At 42.5% G+C, this 18729-nt stretch overlaps 1 pseudogene; it reads left to right on the top strand.

The window, feature by feature from the left end:
* The first annotated feature begins 4052 nt into the window (after positions 1-4052).
* Positions 4053-6714, top strand: LOC134934670 (mitochondrial 2-oxoglutarate/malate carrier protein-like; annotated as a pseudogene).
* The last annotated feature ends 12015 nt before the right edge of the window (positions 6715-18729 follow it).

Here is an 18729-nt window from a genome sequence, read left to right as displayed (position 1 = left end):
TAACGCTTCATAAATAGTTTTAAAACTCCCCCATATATCAGCATCACATCAGTCAAAGGAGAGCCAGAGACATTGTTCCGCAGCGCTAAATAGAAAGTAACACCCTAAAGCTGCCACCTAATGTGTGTATTTATGCCCCTGAATTAGCAGAATTAGAGTCAAGGACAGTAAAGGTAGCCATACTACAGTGACATTGGATGAATGTTAAAGCCTCTTAGCCACAAAGGATTAGACTATCATCCCGATTCAAGGACTAGCTTGTGGCACTTTAATACAACTGTGTTATATGTATATTCGTGAACCCGTAAGAAGGACTGACACGTAAGAGACTATTAGTTTTAAAGTTAAAGGATTTGAGCTCGCTGTGACTATGATAAGAGAAACCATCTCTTGCAGATATATTTAATATAGACTCATCCTAAGAGACAACAATAATTTGAGGCATACAGGAATCGAAAAGCTATATATGCTCTGAACTATAGAAAGCATCAGCTACTTCAAATGGACACAAGGACGCAGCATAACAAAGGTTTATCATACCAGCTTCTTAGGAGTTTAGTTTAATACTGGACAACTACGGTAACATTTTTACTGAGGAAAGGATACAGATTCCTTGGTAATCAACTGTTGATGTTACTATCTATGAGCTAAATAGGTACTTTCTGTTATCTGCCAAGGAGGAACTATAAGTAACCTTATAGGAGAAAGTAATCGCTACCATAAGTAGACTGAGCCAAACATCTTTCTCTTTAACTGAAGGGAGAACTGATAGTTGATACTAAAACATAGTGTCAGACATTCTGTATTAACTGCTGTTATTTTTAGGAAGTTTATGGGCCCTTATAGTGCACTATCATATTAAGAGTACCCGGGTCACTCTAACACCTAAGGGTGTGTTGAAAAGAAAAAGGATTTGTTGTATTGCATGCAGGTACTGTGTATAGGCCTAATTGACCGGGGGTTAGCATGGATTAATGACTTAAAGGGGAATGTGTAATTGATGAAATGTTAATGTATACTTAATCCATTTGGTACTGGTCATTAAAGTGTTATACTTGCCATGTGTGTCTGGTCCGTCTGGAAGTTGATCTGAAGATCCTGGAAGAAAGAGACAGGTATATTAGATAATATATCTATGATATAAGGGAATCATCCCCTAAGGATAGAGATCAGGCTTACTCAAGCAAGCCTTAACGGTAGTTAAATACTACACATAGCTTGAGTGGAGGCACAGCTATTAGGTAACCATCCCTTAATAGAATACATAGACAGCTCTCGTTCAAGGTATTGAGGGTAGGGTTACATGTAGATCACCTAGCCACGCCCACAGCAGCCAGCAACTATGGGGAGAGACTTCGTACTGAGTGCTCTCGGTGGCCCTGGTTAAACATAAATGGAACAGGACGGCGATGGCAATAACGTAGCCCAGTATATCACTATTTAAACGGGCATAGTTATCAAAAAGAAATTGAGGGACACGCTCTACTCTATTGTCATTTACCAAAACATTACTAAATATACCAGGCTTAGAAAGCTTTTCGAGGCTTGGCTCCGGATGCCTAATGCAAGCTTTATATGGCATATGCTAATGTGACCTTTCGAAGAAAATTTTTGCATAAATGGTTGAGACATAGAAGTTAAGACACTTGTATAAGTGTCCTGGTCGGTGGTACTTCCAAGTGACGTTTTTATTTTTGTCCACCTAAGCAATCCGTCAGAGACCACGCCCACATAATACTGAGCGAAGCTTGTACAGGGATAAGCATCACAAGGTGAAATGAGGGCGTGATTCTGCATACTCTGCATTTATTCCTGTTTATTGATGAGTACCAAAGACTTTTTCTTCTTCGTTAAATTTTGCTTTTAAACAGACTTGTCACTCTAGGCAGTTTTCCATTGGATGGATAATATTCTATTTATCTCTGGTTTATGCCTTAACGCACTATTGATTCCATTTTCAGAGAATTAACGTTTTCAGGACAGAACAGGCTACATCCTTGGGTATTACTGAACATTTACCATTAGATGATAACAAAGCATACTGTAATACAAGGTACGTTTCCCTGTAACATACAGTATTTGATCTGCATACCTTCATTATTCCTAGGCATGGTAAATTTGCAGTGTCTCCATGCAGAAGCATTGCCAATACCTATTACCTCTCTGCCAGCCATTCTCCCTCTTGGGCAGACGGATCTCACAATTTGCTAGCACAGTTATGGTGAAGTGTTTGTGTTTTTCCCATTAGACAATTGCTTGGTAATTCCTCCCTTCATTCCATGACTCTAATTACATAATTGAACAGCTAAATCTCATTTTTTTAGGAAGCGCTAAACATTAGCATCTTAATGAAATCCTTAATGAGCTGTCTTATGTGCATTCCAATCTCTGGCTGCACTGCAGCCCACGGACAGAACAACACCCCTGTGAGGAGAGTTTGCTTTGGATTTGGATAACCCTGAGATATCCATTTTATCCAGGATGATGACACTGGGGGCTTAAACACCTGAGTACTTGCAATTTAGTGTGTGATTGGGGATGCTTAATTAGAGTCGACTTACTATTATAATTCGTATTCTTTTATTTATATACTAAATATGTATTTTGTTTTGCTGTATCGAAAAACATTGTTTTGTTGAGGTCATCTAATCTCTTCCTCAATGCAACATACAATGTCATCATTTTTCTCCCACTGGTACACAAATGCAGACCCACCAGCATAGCTCCCAAACCTCTTCATTTCTTCAAGACTATCATGTAACCTTAATATCCATGAGAGGGCCTATTTATTATTGTAAGTATCCAACTATTGGCAGTAGGGAAACCAATCCCGGGCCATTTTTTAAATCCCGGGTATCAGGATTGAAAAATGGCTTTTAACTATGTGGCCGCCCCCTGCCCCACCCCGCACACATAACTCACCATATACCGAGGGCGGGCGGGTGGGTGGGGAAGATCCTCTGATCTCTCCTGACGGCTCCCAGCAGCGGCTGACGGCGCAGCGTTACCTCTCACGCTGCGCTGGTAAGCCGGAACAAGAAAGCCGGGCAGCGTCTGAGCGTCCTGTGGACGCTCAATGCTGATTCCTCAATCCCCGGGATTGGAACTTCCAATCCCAGGATTGAATCCTGGACGTTTTTGGCCCTAAATCCCGGGATCCCCCCGATCCCAGGATTGCCCACCATAATTGTCAGACACTACGTTGGTAGATGGCAACGGTGTGCAATTGAGGTTATCTATATGCAAGATCAACTTAACCAGAGAGTTTGTATTAACCATGTAGATTAATGTACAAGGCAACACAGGGTTAACAGCAGGTACAGGATATCAGGATTAGCCAGTTGCAGCCAGTAGTGTTGGGGTCAGTGGGTGTCGTGGCATGCCTGGTGCACTCTCACTGTATGTGGCTTTAGAATCAGTGGTGCCAGAGGGATAGTTAATATATATTGTGGTGGTGGTGGCACGTTGGAACTGTGGGGTCTCTGTACACCCTGCCACTCTGCGTAATGAAGGACAGATGGCGAGAAATATTCGTCAGGGAACCGGAGAAGCGCAGTACCGAGGTTGCATCTCCATGAGCCTCTGGGTCTTAGTACCTTGGGGCTATTGCAACATAGAGGCAGCACAAGTCCTCTAACACCAACCTGCCATGGCAGAGTTGTGTGGACTTAACTATATGGTCAAATCAGTATTGCTCCAGTGCAAGGACAGCTGATAAGGATAGCAGTTACAGCTGCATTTCTAACACTGCTACCAAAGTATCAGTGTTACTTACCTCTTCCGATCCAGACAATTGCACATGCGTGACCTGAGTTTACGCATTCACAGAGCAAGCAGTGCATGTGTGGTGAAGGACTTATTGCAACCCGGTGCTTCTTCCCATTGAAAGGTGCAGGTCTCCAGGAAACCACACCACCTAAAGATGGCATTGTTTTCTGCAGGCAAACTCTCAGTTTTATGAGTTTGCTGAATATTAAGTGGCCTCATTCGGCCTCCAATAATGAATGGGCCTGTTTTAAAAACATGAAAATGCTAGTGTGGACCCCTAGGGGATGGACCAGGAAATGGGAGTCATTGCTGAGCGTGACCATTTGACACAACAATCGGTAAGAGATAGCCTGTTAGCAAATCAGAATGAATTAGCTGCATATTACTCACTGCCAGACTATCACATGATCAAACTTCCTTCCATTGCTGAGTCGTGCACTTATCAGATCTTCACTGCTTAGGAGCCACCTCACAGGCAAGCACAGGGGATGCTCTACAGAAAGCATCTCGATTTTGCAGCGGTGCACCTAGACTGTCCATCCAGCACCCTGTAAGGTTTATTTTGGTAACAGACCACAATGAAGCTGGAAAAAATTACGCCCCTCCACTCGGCAGCCTTTACTCAACTCTTTGGTGAAATTGCAAAAACGGCCTTCTTTAGGGGTTGATGTATCAAGCAGTGAAAAGAGTGGAGAAGTGGACCAGTGGAAAAGTTACCCATAATCAGCTTAGAGGTAGCATTTATCACATATAGTCTATAAACTGATGGGTAGATGCTGATTGGTTGCTATGGGCAACTTATCCCCTTCTCTGTTCTTTTCCCATCATACACTGTGGGTGCAGTTAACAGGAAATGGCATCTGCTTGTTGGACCTGAGAGAAGGCTGCAACTCCTACATAGAGAACAGGAGTCCAAATATCACCTGTTATTAATGCAGGGGACTGGAAGGAACAGTCCAATAGCCTGTGACGCTCATTACTCAGCTGTTTGTCACTTTTATGTATGAAGCAATAAGCGAGTCTTGGTTCCTATTTATTCACCTTGAGATCACGGGTTTTGCTTTCCCAGCATTATTTATGATTATGTTCCTGTATTTCTGATGTTCTGGCATGAGGCTCCATCTCATCCTCGCAATGTATAAAAACTCATTGTGATGTCTTTGCTGTAGCCAGGGCATGCAGGCTGAATGTCATTACCGCACTGATGTACAGAGCGACAAACTAGGCTTGTAAATTACTGACTCTGAGGTGGCCAAACACAGTCACTTCCAAACAGACCCCATCTCCACTCTATATGAAGTCAGGAGAACTGCTCACTGTACATTTATTAAACTGCAACATGATATTTCCTTCCGTGCGAGACAAATCTCAATGGAGACACAACATCATGCTGATCCCAGTAGGTTCCATCGATCATTTGTCTCAGATTAGCTGCAGACGCGTACACAGTGAGACATATGTTTTATGTGCACTGCATCTGTCACTTAACAACCTTACCTGGGCTCCTATAAGCGTTTTCATTCCCTCCTGTTTAACCTGATGGTTTAAAAGTCCCTAGCAGATGAGAAATTATTGTCATGCTATATAGTATTTTCTGAAAATTCACACTCAAAAGGGACCCATTGTTCCAGTGACATTGTGTATATGTAAAATGGGTACTTTGGAGAAGGAAATCGGTTTATCAAGACTTTTATTATTTCTTTACCATTTATATTTGTATCTAAATCTACATAAAATATTTGTATCTAAATCTACATAAAATATATACAAACCTGACACACCATCATTACTATACTACACTGCACCACACAGAATATATATAATAGGGGTTTAGTCCTGATCAGTATTGTTACATTTAATTCTTTACTGGGGATTATAATCTAATACACAACTATACTTGCACATTATAGTAATCAATCAGCAATTAGATTTAGTGAAAGGCAAATTAATTACAGTAAATGGCTGAATGGTGTTAGTGAAATAACACCCAATGTGTTACCAAGAACTTGTACTCGTCAGCGTATTTTATCTTTGTTTTTGTTTTGTTTTTTAAAGATGTATTTGCGACGGTAACAAGACGGCGGGGAGTGGCAAGCACAGGGCCTGCCTCAATGTCATATAGTTCCTCTTCGGGGGGCTGGCCGGGATGGGAGCCATGGTTTTCGTCTATCGCTGGATCTGATGAAGAACTGCATGCAGCTTAGCAGGGAGGGGGCTAAGACCCATGAGTACAAAACTAGCTTCAATCTGTTGCCCAGTATCCGGAGGAACGAGGGTCTCTCAGGCATCTATACAAGGTTTAGTCTTGGTATTTACAAACTGTTTGAGAAGTTTACACAGGCAGATTTGACTCCAACCAACTTCGTCATGAAAGAGCAATGGGGATGATGGCTGGGGCCTCAGGAGCCATTGTGGGGACTCCTGCTGAATGACAGCAGATAGAAGGTTATCTGACGAATGTCTAGAGAAGAAGTAATCACCATGTTGTGGCAGGGCTGTATGCCCATTATGGGTCGTGCTGTAGTTGTGAATGCTGCCCAGCTGGCATCTTATTCTCAGTCCAAGCACTTTCTTTTGGATTCTGGATATTTCCGGGTTACCACCTACTGACACTTCTGTATGATCAGTGGTCTGGTCACCACTGCCACCGCAATGTCTATCAATATCACAAAAACCAGGATACAGAACATGCACATGATTGATGGGAAGCCAGAATGTAAGAGTGGACTAGACGTTCTTGTGAATGTTGTCGGATATGAAGGATTCTTTAACCTCCAGAAGGGCTTCACCCCTTACTACACCTACCTGGGACCTAACACCGTGCTGACCTACACCTTTCTGGAGCTGATGAACAAATATTACAAGAAGTTCTTCTTGAGTGGATGACAAGATTGTTCCCATATCTGTGAATCTGTCCCATAGACCCAAACCCTAGAGCCACCTGCTACCCCCTCCCCATGTTATCCAGAATAGGGTTTCATATGAAGTTATATCCCAGCAGATAGTTAATATAGTTTTTTTTAGACAGTACCACACCATCCATGTCCATCAGCTACCGTTGCTTTTGGTTTAGAACCAACATCGATGGTTAGTAAATTTAAACCCTAGTGTCTTTTGGCCAGAAAGGGTTTTGCAGTGTTGAGGGAAAGAGTGAGGTCTGCTCTTTTGTTTTGATCAGTTCAGGAATAAGGTAGATTTTTGTTCTGGTGTCGATTTCAGAAATGCTGGGAGCTATGTTACTCTGAATAGCGTTGCTATTACAGTTATAACCGTAATACTATGTTTTGCATGTGTTCATGCTATTCTAGAATTTCAGTACAGGTTGAGTATCCCATATCCAAATATTCCGAAATACGGAATATTCCGAAATACAGACTTTTTTGAGTGAGATAGGGAAACCTTTGTTTTTTGACAGCTCAATGTACACAAACTTTGTTTAATACACAAAGTTATTAAAAATATTGTATTAAATGACCTTTAGGCTGTGTGTATAAGGTGTATATGAAACATAAATGAATTGTGTGAATGTAGACACACTTTGTTTAATGCACAAAGTTATAAAAAATATTGTCTAAAATGACCTTCAGGCTGTGTGTATAAGGTGTATATGTAATATAAATGCTTTCTGTGCTTATATTTAGGTCCCATCCCCATTATATCTCACTATGGTATGCAATTATTCCAAAATACGGAAAAATCCGATATCCAAAATTCCTCTGGTCCCAAGCATTTTGGATAAGGGATACTCAACCTGTATTAGGACAAACGTGGATGGCAGCATATTCTAATTTTGATGTGCCTAGCTTTTGGGAGAGGCCATGCTATATACAGATGTAGCCACCTTTATCTTGAGTGGCTGAGGCGTTTGTCCCGTTCGAGCATACGCAGCGTACTGGGGCATAGCGAGGCGCGCCTAGTCACAGAGAGGCTATCTAATCGCACGGAGACAGACATTTGACGTTTGGCGTTACCTGTACGTGTAATACCTGCGATCATCCACCAGATGTCGCTTTTTACAATCACCACTGCGCATGCGTGTGGGCTCCCGTAAAATATAATACTGAAATACTGTACAGTACTGTATAGTAAGGACTACTTTACTAGTGCAACCTAAAACCAGTAGTGTACACTGACGCAAATGGACGTGTTAGAAGTTCATTATTGCCTAATGATATTAGGAATATTGTACAGTATGTTAGCATCCTAATCCCGTAGCCATTTGTCTTAATCAAAACTAATGGATTTATTCATCTGTCTGTGGCGAAGTGGTGAAGTGTTCCGCTTCCTACAGTATACTCAGAGTCCCGTGTTCGATTCCTAAAGTACAGTACGAACGCATGTTAGTTTTTTCCAGACACTTTATAATTTTTTTTAATCACATAAACCAGGGCAAAGCTGCAGCAGATGTACTGTTAAGGTTCTATGCACCATACGGTACACATACAATTCTGTAGCAGGGCAGACTCAATTGAAATGGCTACTGCCTGTGACTCCATGGAGGCTCTCAGCTATGGAGCGAGTTATGACATAGATTTTGCGGACAACGGGGCAGTGCTGAAGGTGCGTCACAATCCCCTCGCTAAAATACATAGGGGTGAGGTCTATGCACATTATGGTACACCGGACTTGATCGCATAGCACACTGTCAAAATGGCCGTCGCCCCTGAACCCCCACTACGTGGCAGCCAGCGCTCGGAGATGGAGTGAGAGATAGTAGTGGAGTGAGAGATACAGTAGCAGTAGTTTTGAAGGCTATGGGGCAATGCTGAAGAAGCGTCACAATCCCCTCGCCAAAGCGATAGGGATAAGCGAGGTCTATCATTGTGGTACACCGGACTTGATCGCATAGCACACTGTCAAAATGTCCGTCGCCCCTGAACCCCCACTACGTGGCAGCCAGCGCTCGGAGATGGAGTGAGAGATAGTAGTGGAGTGAGAGATACAGTAGCAGTAGTTTTGAAGGCTATGGGGCAATGCTGAAGAAGCGTCACAATCCCCTCGCCAAAGCGATAGGGATAAGCGAGGTCTATCATTGTGGTACACCGGACTTGATCGCATAGCACACTGTCAAAATGGCCGTCGCCCCTGAACCCCCACTACGTGGCAGCCAGCGCTCGGAGATGGAGTGAGAGATAGTAGTGGAGTGAGAGATACAGTAGCAGAAGTTTTGAAGGCTATGAATCAATGCTGAAGAAGCGTCACAATCCCCTCGCCAAAGCGATAGGGATAAGCGAGGTCTATCATTGTGGTACACCGGACTTGATCGCATAGCACACTGTCAAAATGGCCGTCGCCCCTGAACCCCCACTACGTGGCAGCCAGCGCTCGGAGATGGAGTGAGAGATAGTAGTGGAGTGAGAGATACAGTAGCAGTAGTTTTGAAGGCTATGGGGCAATGCTGAAGAAGCGTCACAATCCCCTCGCCAAAGCGATAGGGATAAGCGAGGTCTATCATTGTGGTACACCGGACTTGATCGCATAGCACACTGTCAAAATGTCCGTCGCCCCTGAACCCCCACTACGTGGCAGCCAGCGCTCGGAGATGGAGTGAGAGATAGTAGTGGAGTGAGAGATACAGTAGCAGTAGTTTTGAAGGCTATGGGGCAATGCTGAAGAAGCGTCACAATCCCCTCGCCAAAGCGATAGGGATAAGCGAGGTCTATCATTGTGGTACACCGGACTTGATCGCATAGCACACTGTCAAAATGGCCGTCGCCCCTGAACCCCCACTACGTGGCAGCCAGCGCTCGGAGATGGAGTGAGAGATAGTAGTGGAGTGAGAGATACAGTAGCAGAAGTTTTGAAGGCTATGAATCAATGCTGAAGAAGCGTCACAATCCCCTCGCCAAAGCGATAGGGATAAGCGAGGTCTATCATTGTGGTACACCGGACTTGATCGCATAGCACACTGTCAAAATGGCCGTCGCCCCTGAACCCCCACTACGTGGCAGCCAGCGCTCGGAGATGGAGTGAGAGATAGTAGTGGAGTGAGAGATACAGTAGCAGTAGTTTTGAAGGCTATGGGGCAATGCTGAAGAAGCGTCACAATCCCCTCGCCAAAGCGATAGGGATAAGCGAGGTCTATCATTGTGGTACACCGGACTTGATCGCATAGCACACTGTCAAAATGGCCGTCGCCCCTGAACCCCCACTACGTGGCAGCCAGCGCTCGGAGATGGAGTGAGAGATAGTAGTGGAGTGAGAGATACAGTAGCAGTAGTTTTGAAGGCTATGGGGCAATGCTGAAGAAGCGTCACAATCCCCTCGCCAAAGCGATAGGGATAAGCGAGGTCTATCTTTATGGTACACCGGACTTGATCGCATACAGTAGCACACTGTCAAAATGGCCGTCGCCCCTGAACCCCCACAGTCGGAATTCGACCGCAAATGCATATACCATGTGACATAAGCTTGTGTACAGTATCTGTCATGAGGTGTTTTTTTCACTGACACTATTATTTTTTTCTATTGTAATATACAGAGGCGGCAAACTAGCCAAACAGGAATAATCAGCTTCTGCTGAATAAAATGAGATGCTACAGTACATGCCTATATTCTGTGTGTGACTGCGGCTCTATGAAATGAAATCTGAAAATGTAAATATGAAATGCATTACTAATGTGCAGCATTATGTGTATAAGGTGTGCTACAATATTTTCTGGCGTAACATAAGGAAAGGGCACTACTGCATGGTCTAATGCAGTGGTTCTCAAACTCGGTCCTCAGGACCCCACACAGTGCATGTTTTGCACGTAAGTTCACAGGTGTACTGTATTAATTACTCACTGACACATTTTAAAAGGTCCATACATTAGGTGGAGCTAATTATTTCACTTGTGATTCTGTGAGACCTGCAAAACATGCACTGTGTGGGGTCCTGAGGACTGAGTTTGAGAACCTGTGGTCTAATGTAAATAAAGATCAATGTGGTGGGGTGTAATGTGAATAAGGGGCAATACTGTTAGGAGTAATGTGGTACTATCATATGATGTACTGTAACAAGAATAAGAGACACTACTGCATGATATAATGTGAATAAAGTTGCAGTACTGTGGTGTGTCATTTCATCTGGGGGTATTATTGTGTTCCAATGCCCCTTCCCAGCAAGAACTTGCACTGTTTTGGGCTGGCACTAAATGTGCACATTGTTCCTACAGTATTTAAATTATAGGGGGTAGGAGCGCCAAAATGGGTGATGGTGCTGGGAAAGTGGTGCAGGGTTATAGGCGGAACTAGCATCTGTGCAAGAGGGCATCAGCCGAAATGTAGCCTAGGGCATCATGTTGGTTAGGGACGGCTCTGGTAATACTGTACAGTACAGTACTTTCCATTCAATAGAGATACTGTTTGCACACAGGTTTTACATGAATCATTGGCAATGCTGCAGGAGTGTCTCATTAGGCAATCTAAAATATACCACGACTATGGGTGGGGATACAGTAGGTAAGTTCTGTCACCATAAGCTGTCTGCTGTGTATAGCAGATTTTCATCTGGGATGCATTTGTGTTTTTGTAATAAAAAAAACAAAAACATTTTACTGTACATTTAGTGGATACAGTATTTCTCCCCCATCTCCCCCATAACGGCACATCATACTGTACAGTTACCCCATGTACTGTACTGTACCGTACCATACTGTATAAGGTAATATTTATTGGAAAAAAATCAATATTAATGTAAAAAAAGTATTTATTACAACATACGATTGCATGTACTGTACTGATCAAAATGTACAGTACTCTTATTCAGGACTTATAAAACAGAAAATAACTGTTCATACACATCAATAACATTACTACTGTATAATATTCAACATTAGTTTATGCAATAATCAGACAAAGGGAATTTTATAAACATTTTTAATAATGCACCAATTAAAAATTTTAAACATAAAATATAGTACAGAACTACATATTTGTGGCTTGACCATTTCTTTCTACTATAACAGGTAATACTTTATACAGGTGATTTATATAATTATTACAATGCTCAGGTGTGAGTACTTCTAGCCAAAATTTCTTAATCCCATCCAACAGCTGCTGTTTTGTTGTTGGCTTCGCAACACTCCTAATGTACCTCTTCAATTGAGCCCACACTAATTCAATTGGATTCATGTCTGGTGATCTATAAAAAAAAAAAAAAAAAGAGTATAGAAGAAAAGTTAGTCAATTAATTACATTAAATAGAGAAAATTAAACATACGGTATTGTACTGTTTATTAAACCAAAAAATATATTTACAGTACTAGAGTGCTACTCAAAATTTTTCTTGTACACTGTTGAAAGAATACTCACTCTGGTGGTGTGCGTTCCCAATTCATACCTTTCTCTTCCATAAATTTGGCAGAGGCGGAGTGTTTAGGATCATTGTCTTGGAATATCCTATGGTGAGTTGGGTAATATTTATTCACAAATGGCACCATACATCCCTCTACTATTGTTTCTTGGAAAAATTTCTTATCCATGATCCCTACAGAAATAAAAAAATGTTGTTCATTAATAAGCAACTCATTTTATTGTGCAGTTACATGTACTCTACAGTACAGCATGTATTTTTACAGAACACAGGCACAGAATAAAGTATAGTACTGTACCTTCGAAAAATAATAGGGGACCAGCTCCTAATCGTGTTATGCCTCCCCATACATGGACTTTCAATGGATGCTTTGGGCGTGGTTTTAATGAGATATGGTTACGTTTCCGGAATGACATTCTGGAGAACCGCTCAAGGGCAACAGACGATTCATCTGTGAAAATGACATCATGAAATGTTTCGCCACTCTCAATCCATCGCCGTGCCTGTTCCACTCTCTTTTCTTTATTCACATCTCTTATCATGGGAGATATCCTGTGAAGAGCCAAAAATAATGAAATCAGATACAGTAATGAAATTACTGATTTACAGATTACTGTATATACAGTAGACTGTATGTGCAGTATACTGTATTATATACCTACTGTATACATTAAACTGTACATACATTACAGTATATACAGAGTAATATATATATATATACATACATACACACACACACACACACAAACACAGTATACAGTATGTAATCATCACAATAAGCCGGCAATGCTTCATCGCTGTCTCTGAGTGCCTATACAGTAGGTATCTCTTTTTGGATATATATATATATATATATATACACACACACACACACACACACACACACACACACACACACACACACACACACACACACACACACACATACTGTATATAGTATAAAGTACACACTCTGTATAATGATTTATGGCATTGTTATATCACTTATCAAGGGATTATTAACAGTGAATACGTGTGCATCTACTGTATGGTTTATACTGCTTTCAGTTTACCTTGTTGCGCCAAAGGTCCATCCCATTTTCCATTGCATCCTTCTGACGCTGGTGGTTGATATGTCCAGGTCATACTTGGAATGGATAATTCGTTTTATTTGCAAAGCAGTACGCTCATCATCCTCACGAGTTAGTTCCTCCACAATTTGTTGCACTCTCCTACAGTACAATACAGTATGAAAAATATGAATTAATGAACAGCACAATCACAGTTAGATTACGTTGTTTTTTTTCAAAAAATTGTCTATTGTATACAGCAAGTCATTTAAACATTACAGTAGTGTACAGTACGTACCATGTGCATTTTGTAGGAAATACAAATCTGGGCGTTGTTCTCTCGAAAGCATGATAGCGCACCGTTTCTAAAGTGACTATAATGCCACTTTCCTTGAGCCGTGCATGGATCTCTTTGATGGTTTTATTTTCTTTTTTCATGTTGACGATTATCTTGCTCATCGTTTTGTTGATAGTTACTGGCATACGGTCTCTTGCATCAGCCATGACTCCGTCCTTATGCGCACTGTGCGTCTCAGACGTCGTGCGTCTCAGACGTCGTGCGTCTCAGACGTCGTGCGTTCCACGCATTCAGCGACGCCCGCTGAGGATTCCCAATTTCATGTGTGAAAGTACAGCAAGCAGCGCCCTGCCCCCTCCCCATTGGTGTTGGTTTATGCCTTAGGGGACACGGACGCTCGCATTTGTAAAGCACAGTCTTTCCCATCGTCTCCCCCTACCCCCCTCGCCCTTCCCCCCTGGGAGCCTACAATACTGTTTTGCTCACTCAGAATACACTCAATTCTACTCATTGCCGCTGGGTAGTGGCATTTAGCGTAAAGAATCGCTCCTGCAGATCTACTCTGATTTATGTGAAACTTGTGTGCATCCTTCCATTGGATGCACAGTATTAGAGACAAAAAAAAAATATTAAAGTGAATGTCACGGGAACACATAAACAAAAAAAAAGGCTGGCACTTCCTTCCCATTGGTGATGGTTTATGCCGTAGGGGACTCGGACGCTCATATAATTGCATTTCAAAGCCACGGTATTTCCCATCGTCTCCCCCTACCCCCATCGCCCTTCCCCCTTGGGAGCCTGCACAGATCATGCAGTGGACAGGGAGGGAATTCAGGTCCTGTGCAATACACGAACGCTGAAAATCTACAGTACTGTTTTGCTCAACTCATTGCCGCTGTGTAGTTGCATTTAGCGTAAAGAATCGCTCCTGCAGATGTACTCTGATTTATATATAACTTGTGTGCACCCTTCCATTGACTGTCTTACAATGAACATAACATAATACAGTATATTATTACAATAAACAAAAAAAAAAACATCCGGTCTCGAACCCTGGACCCCCAGCGTGGGAGCCTTCATTGCTAGCCCACGATGCCCGCTGAGGATTCCCAATTTCATGTGTGAAAGTACAGCAAGCAGCGCCCTGCCCCCTCCCCATTGGTGTTGGTTTATGCCTTAGGGGACACGGACGCTCGCATTTGTAAAGCACAGTCTTTCCCATCGTCTCCCCCTACCCCCATCGCCTTTCCCCCCTGGGAGCCTACAATACTGTTTTGCTCACTCAGAATACACTCAATTCTACTCATTGCCGCTGGGTAGTGGCATTTAGCGTAAAGAATCGCTCCTGCAGATCTACTCTGATTTATGTGAAACTTGTGTGCATCCTTCCATTGGATGCACAGTATTAGAGACAAAAAAAATATATTAAAGTGAATGTCACGGGAACACATAAACAAAAAAAAAAGGCTGGCACTTCCTTCCCATTGGTGATGGTTTATGCCGTAGGGGACTCGGACGCTCATATAATTGCATTTCAAAGCCACGGTATTTCCCATCGTCTCTCCCTACCCCCATCGCCCTTCCCCCCTGGGAGCCTGCACAGATCATGCAGTGGACAGGGAGAGAATTCAGGTCCTGTGCAATACACGAACGCTGAAAATCTACAGTACTGTTTTGCTCAACTCATTGCCGCTGTGTAGTTGCATTTAGCGTAAAGAATCGCTCCTGCAGATGTACTCTGATTTATATGTAACTTGTGTGCACCCTTCCATTGACTGTCTTACAATGAAAATAACATAATACAGTATATTATTACAATAAACAAAAAAAAAAAACATCCGGTCTCGAACCCTGGACCCCCAGCGTGGGAGGTGGGAGCCTTCATCGCTAGCTCACGACGCCCGCTGAGGATTCCCAATTTCATGTGTGAAAGTACAGCAAGCAGCGCCCTGCCCCCTCCCCATTGGTGTTGGTTTATGCCTTAGGGGACACAAACGCTCGCATTTGTAAAGCAGTCTTTCCCATCGTCTCCCACTAGCCCATACCCAGACGCTCATTTACTGTACATGTATTTTAAAAGCACGGTGTTTATACATTGTATTGTGTGTTTATACTTTGTATTGTACATTCTTCCTTTTACACAATTACTGTAGTTGCGTCTCCATACAGTACAGTAGGTCACCATCTTTTTCCACCGCCTCCCGTTACGCCTACAGTATTGACATTACAGTCGTCACTGACCAATTGCCAGAGCTGTAGATCAATCCGCCGCTATACTGTACGATCGAAAGTACTGGATTAGTGGAGCATTAGCCACCCAGTGGTGGAGATGTGTAATGCATGCTGAGTATCTAGACCGCCTCAACGCGTCTGCCTGCGATTAAACTCAGCTATCGCCCTAGCGTGTCTAGACGGCCGTCTAGCTGGAGAATCGGTCAAGATGAAGGTGGCTACATCTGTAGGACAATGGGGCAGATGTATTAAGCTTGGAGAAGGGATAAGGAAGTGATAAAGCAGTGATAAGTGCAAGGTCATACACGTACCAGCCAATCAGCTCCTAACTGTCATCTTTCAAATCCGTAAGGATTGGCTGGTGCGTTATCACCTTGTGCTTATCACTGATTTATTACTTCTTTATTCCTTTATCCAGGTTAATACATCTGCCCCACTGATCTCTATAAAGACAAGCATTCTAACTGCTTTAACCACGTCATGACAGCAACTAACGACAATGGAGGTAAAGCATCATTGCTTTACCTAGTACATATAAGGCCTTATTGTCTATGAACAGGTTTCATTTTAGCTATTAGGACTCGACATGAAGATAAAATACTGTATATAAATGAAGAAATGCAGAAAATACATATTTAAGAGAATGGTGCTATATGTACGAATGTCATGTCGGCAACCATTCAGATTTTTGCTTTTATTTTGTAAATTGCACAATAGAATGACAGCTAAATTATGATTGGTTACAGCATATTTATGCACAAAATGTGATTTTATTAAATACCGTATGGCTTACTTCTCAGTGAATGCTATCTGGATGTATTTATTATTGCAAATATGTTCATCATGCTTAAAGTGTCATGGCAACACCAAGATGGATGTAGCCTTCACCTTGATGGCCCGAAGACTTTGTGTTAATAAATTAGTCGGGCCAGGGAAGCATAGCTATTCAATTTGGGTAACTGTAATCTAGATAAAAGGGTTAATAAATGAGAATGACATTCACTTAGCAGAGATTCAAGGATTTATCTATGCGCATCACAATTTATGCGTTTTGTCTCTCCTCTAATATTTTGCTGTAGATGAGGTACAAGCCCTTTATGTCTGTAATAAAACATGTACGCTTTGCAGCTTGCAAAATAACAGCTGTTTGTATATCTGCTGTTTGCTTACAATGTTTTTCTAGACATGCTCGCAGTTATGTAACACAAGGTTCCAATAACAACACTTTGATGATTGGACAGTGATATAAAGTACAATAAAAATGTTTATTGTCCAAGCGGAAGATTGATAACCAAAGCAAATAAACACATACTAATTTCTCTTACGTCCTAGAGGATGCTGGGGACTCCGTAAGGACCATGGGGTATAGACAGGCTCCGCAGGAGACATGGGCACTCTAAAGAACTTTAGATGGGTGTGCACTGGCTCCTCCCTCTATGCCCCTCCTCCAGACCTCAGTTAGATCTTGTGCCCAGAGGAGACTGGGTGCACTGCAGGGGAGCTCTACTGAGTTTCTCTGAAAAAAGACTTTTTGTTAGGTTTTTTATTTTCAGGGAGCACTGCTAGCAACAGGTTCCCTGCATCGTGGGACTGAGGAGAGAGAAGCAGACCTACTTAAATGATAGGCTCTGCTTCTTAGGCTACTGGACACCATTAGCTCCAGAGGGTCAGAACGCAGGTCTCACCCTCGCCGTTCGTCCCGGAGCCGCGCCGCTGTCCTCACAGAGCCGGAAGATAGAAGCCGGGTGAGTATGAGAAAATAGAAGACTTCAAAGGTGGCAGAAGGCTTCGGATCTTCAATGAGGTAACGCTGCGCGCCATTGCTCCCAACACACACACACACTGGCGGCACTGTATGGGTGCAGGGCGCAGGGGGGGCGCCCTGGGCAGCATTTAATAAACCTCTAGGGACACTGGCATAGATATATACTGCGGAGGCAGTATATTGCAAAAAAACCCCGCCAGTATAAAGATTTGAGCAGGATCGAAGCCTGCCGGTGAGGGGGCGGAGCTTGATTCCTCAGCACTAACCAGCTCCATTTTCTCCACAGCACGCTGCAGAGAAGCTGGCTCCCCGGACTCTCCCTTGCTGAACAAAGTACAGAGGGCATAAAAAAGAGGGGGGGGGGGGACTTTTATTTGGCGCAGTGAGTATATTTGTAAAAAGCGCTGTACTGACTGGGATTTATTCCAGTGTTCGGTGGCGCTGGGTGTGTGCTGGAATACTCTCTCTCTATCTCTCCAAAGGGCCTTATTGGGGGACTGTCTCCATAGATATATATATCCCTGAGTGTGTGGGGGTGTCGGTACGTGTGTGTCGGCATGTCTGAGGCGGAAGGCTCCTCTAAGGAGGAGGTGGAGCAGATGATTGTGGTGTCTCCGTCGGCGACGCTGACACCTGATTGGCTGTGTAAGGAGTGATACAAAAATATAAGTTCCACTATTATCAATCTCATCAAGATCATGCTCTCATGTGTTTTTAGCACCAAATACAAAGAACAGAATGAGTAAACATTCTGAAGATAGTACTTGTTACCCATTACATGCCAGGTTGCATACTGACTATATACAATTCAAGTTCTTAACTTCATTGGATTATTATAGGAGTGCTTTATGTTATATCTTTAGAATGGTGGTTGGTGTTTGTTATGAATATAATACAGTGTTTTTAATAGTACAAGAAGGGGGAAATATATATATATATATATTTAATACAAGGGAAATATATATATATATTTATTACAAACTATGTTCTGTGTGTGTCAGTATTCCTGACACAGGTATATTTTACAAGCAAGGGCAATGTCCATTGTCTGGTTATATGAGACAGACAAAAACAAGACAAGTGTTTGGAGTTGGACATATGTCAACCTTGTAATGTTTGCGTCTTCATATTAAGACAATGGTGTTTTCACCTTGTGTGTTAATCTATATAATCCATGTTACACATTGATATTTTTATGTTACTTCTAACACTCATAATTGAGGCAACAGTGCCCCCTACTGTTTCTTAGCATTTATGTATATGTCTTAATATGAACTTTGGACTCATGAAATACCCTTACTCAGGAGTTCTTCAGCCTATA

Source organism: Pseudophryne corroboree, chromosome 6, assembly GCF_028390025.1.
Source record: "Pseudophryne corroboree isolate aPseCor3 chromosome 6, aPseCor3.hap2, whole genome shotgun sequence".
NCBI classification, from domain to species: Eukaryota; Metazoa; Chordata; class Amphibia; order Anura; family Myobatrachidae; genus Pseudophryne; species Pseudophryne corroboree.
This window is presented reverse-complemented; position numbering and strand designations above follow the sequence as displayed.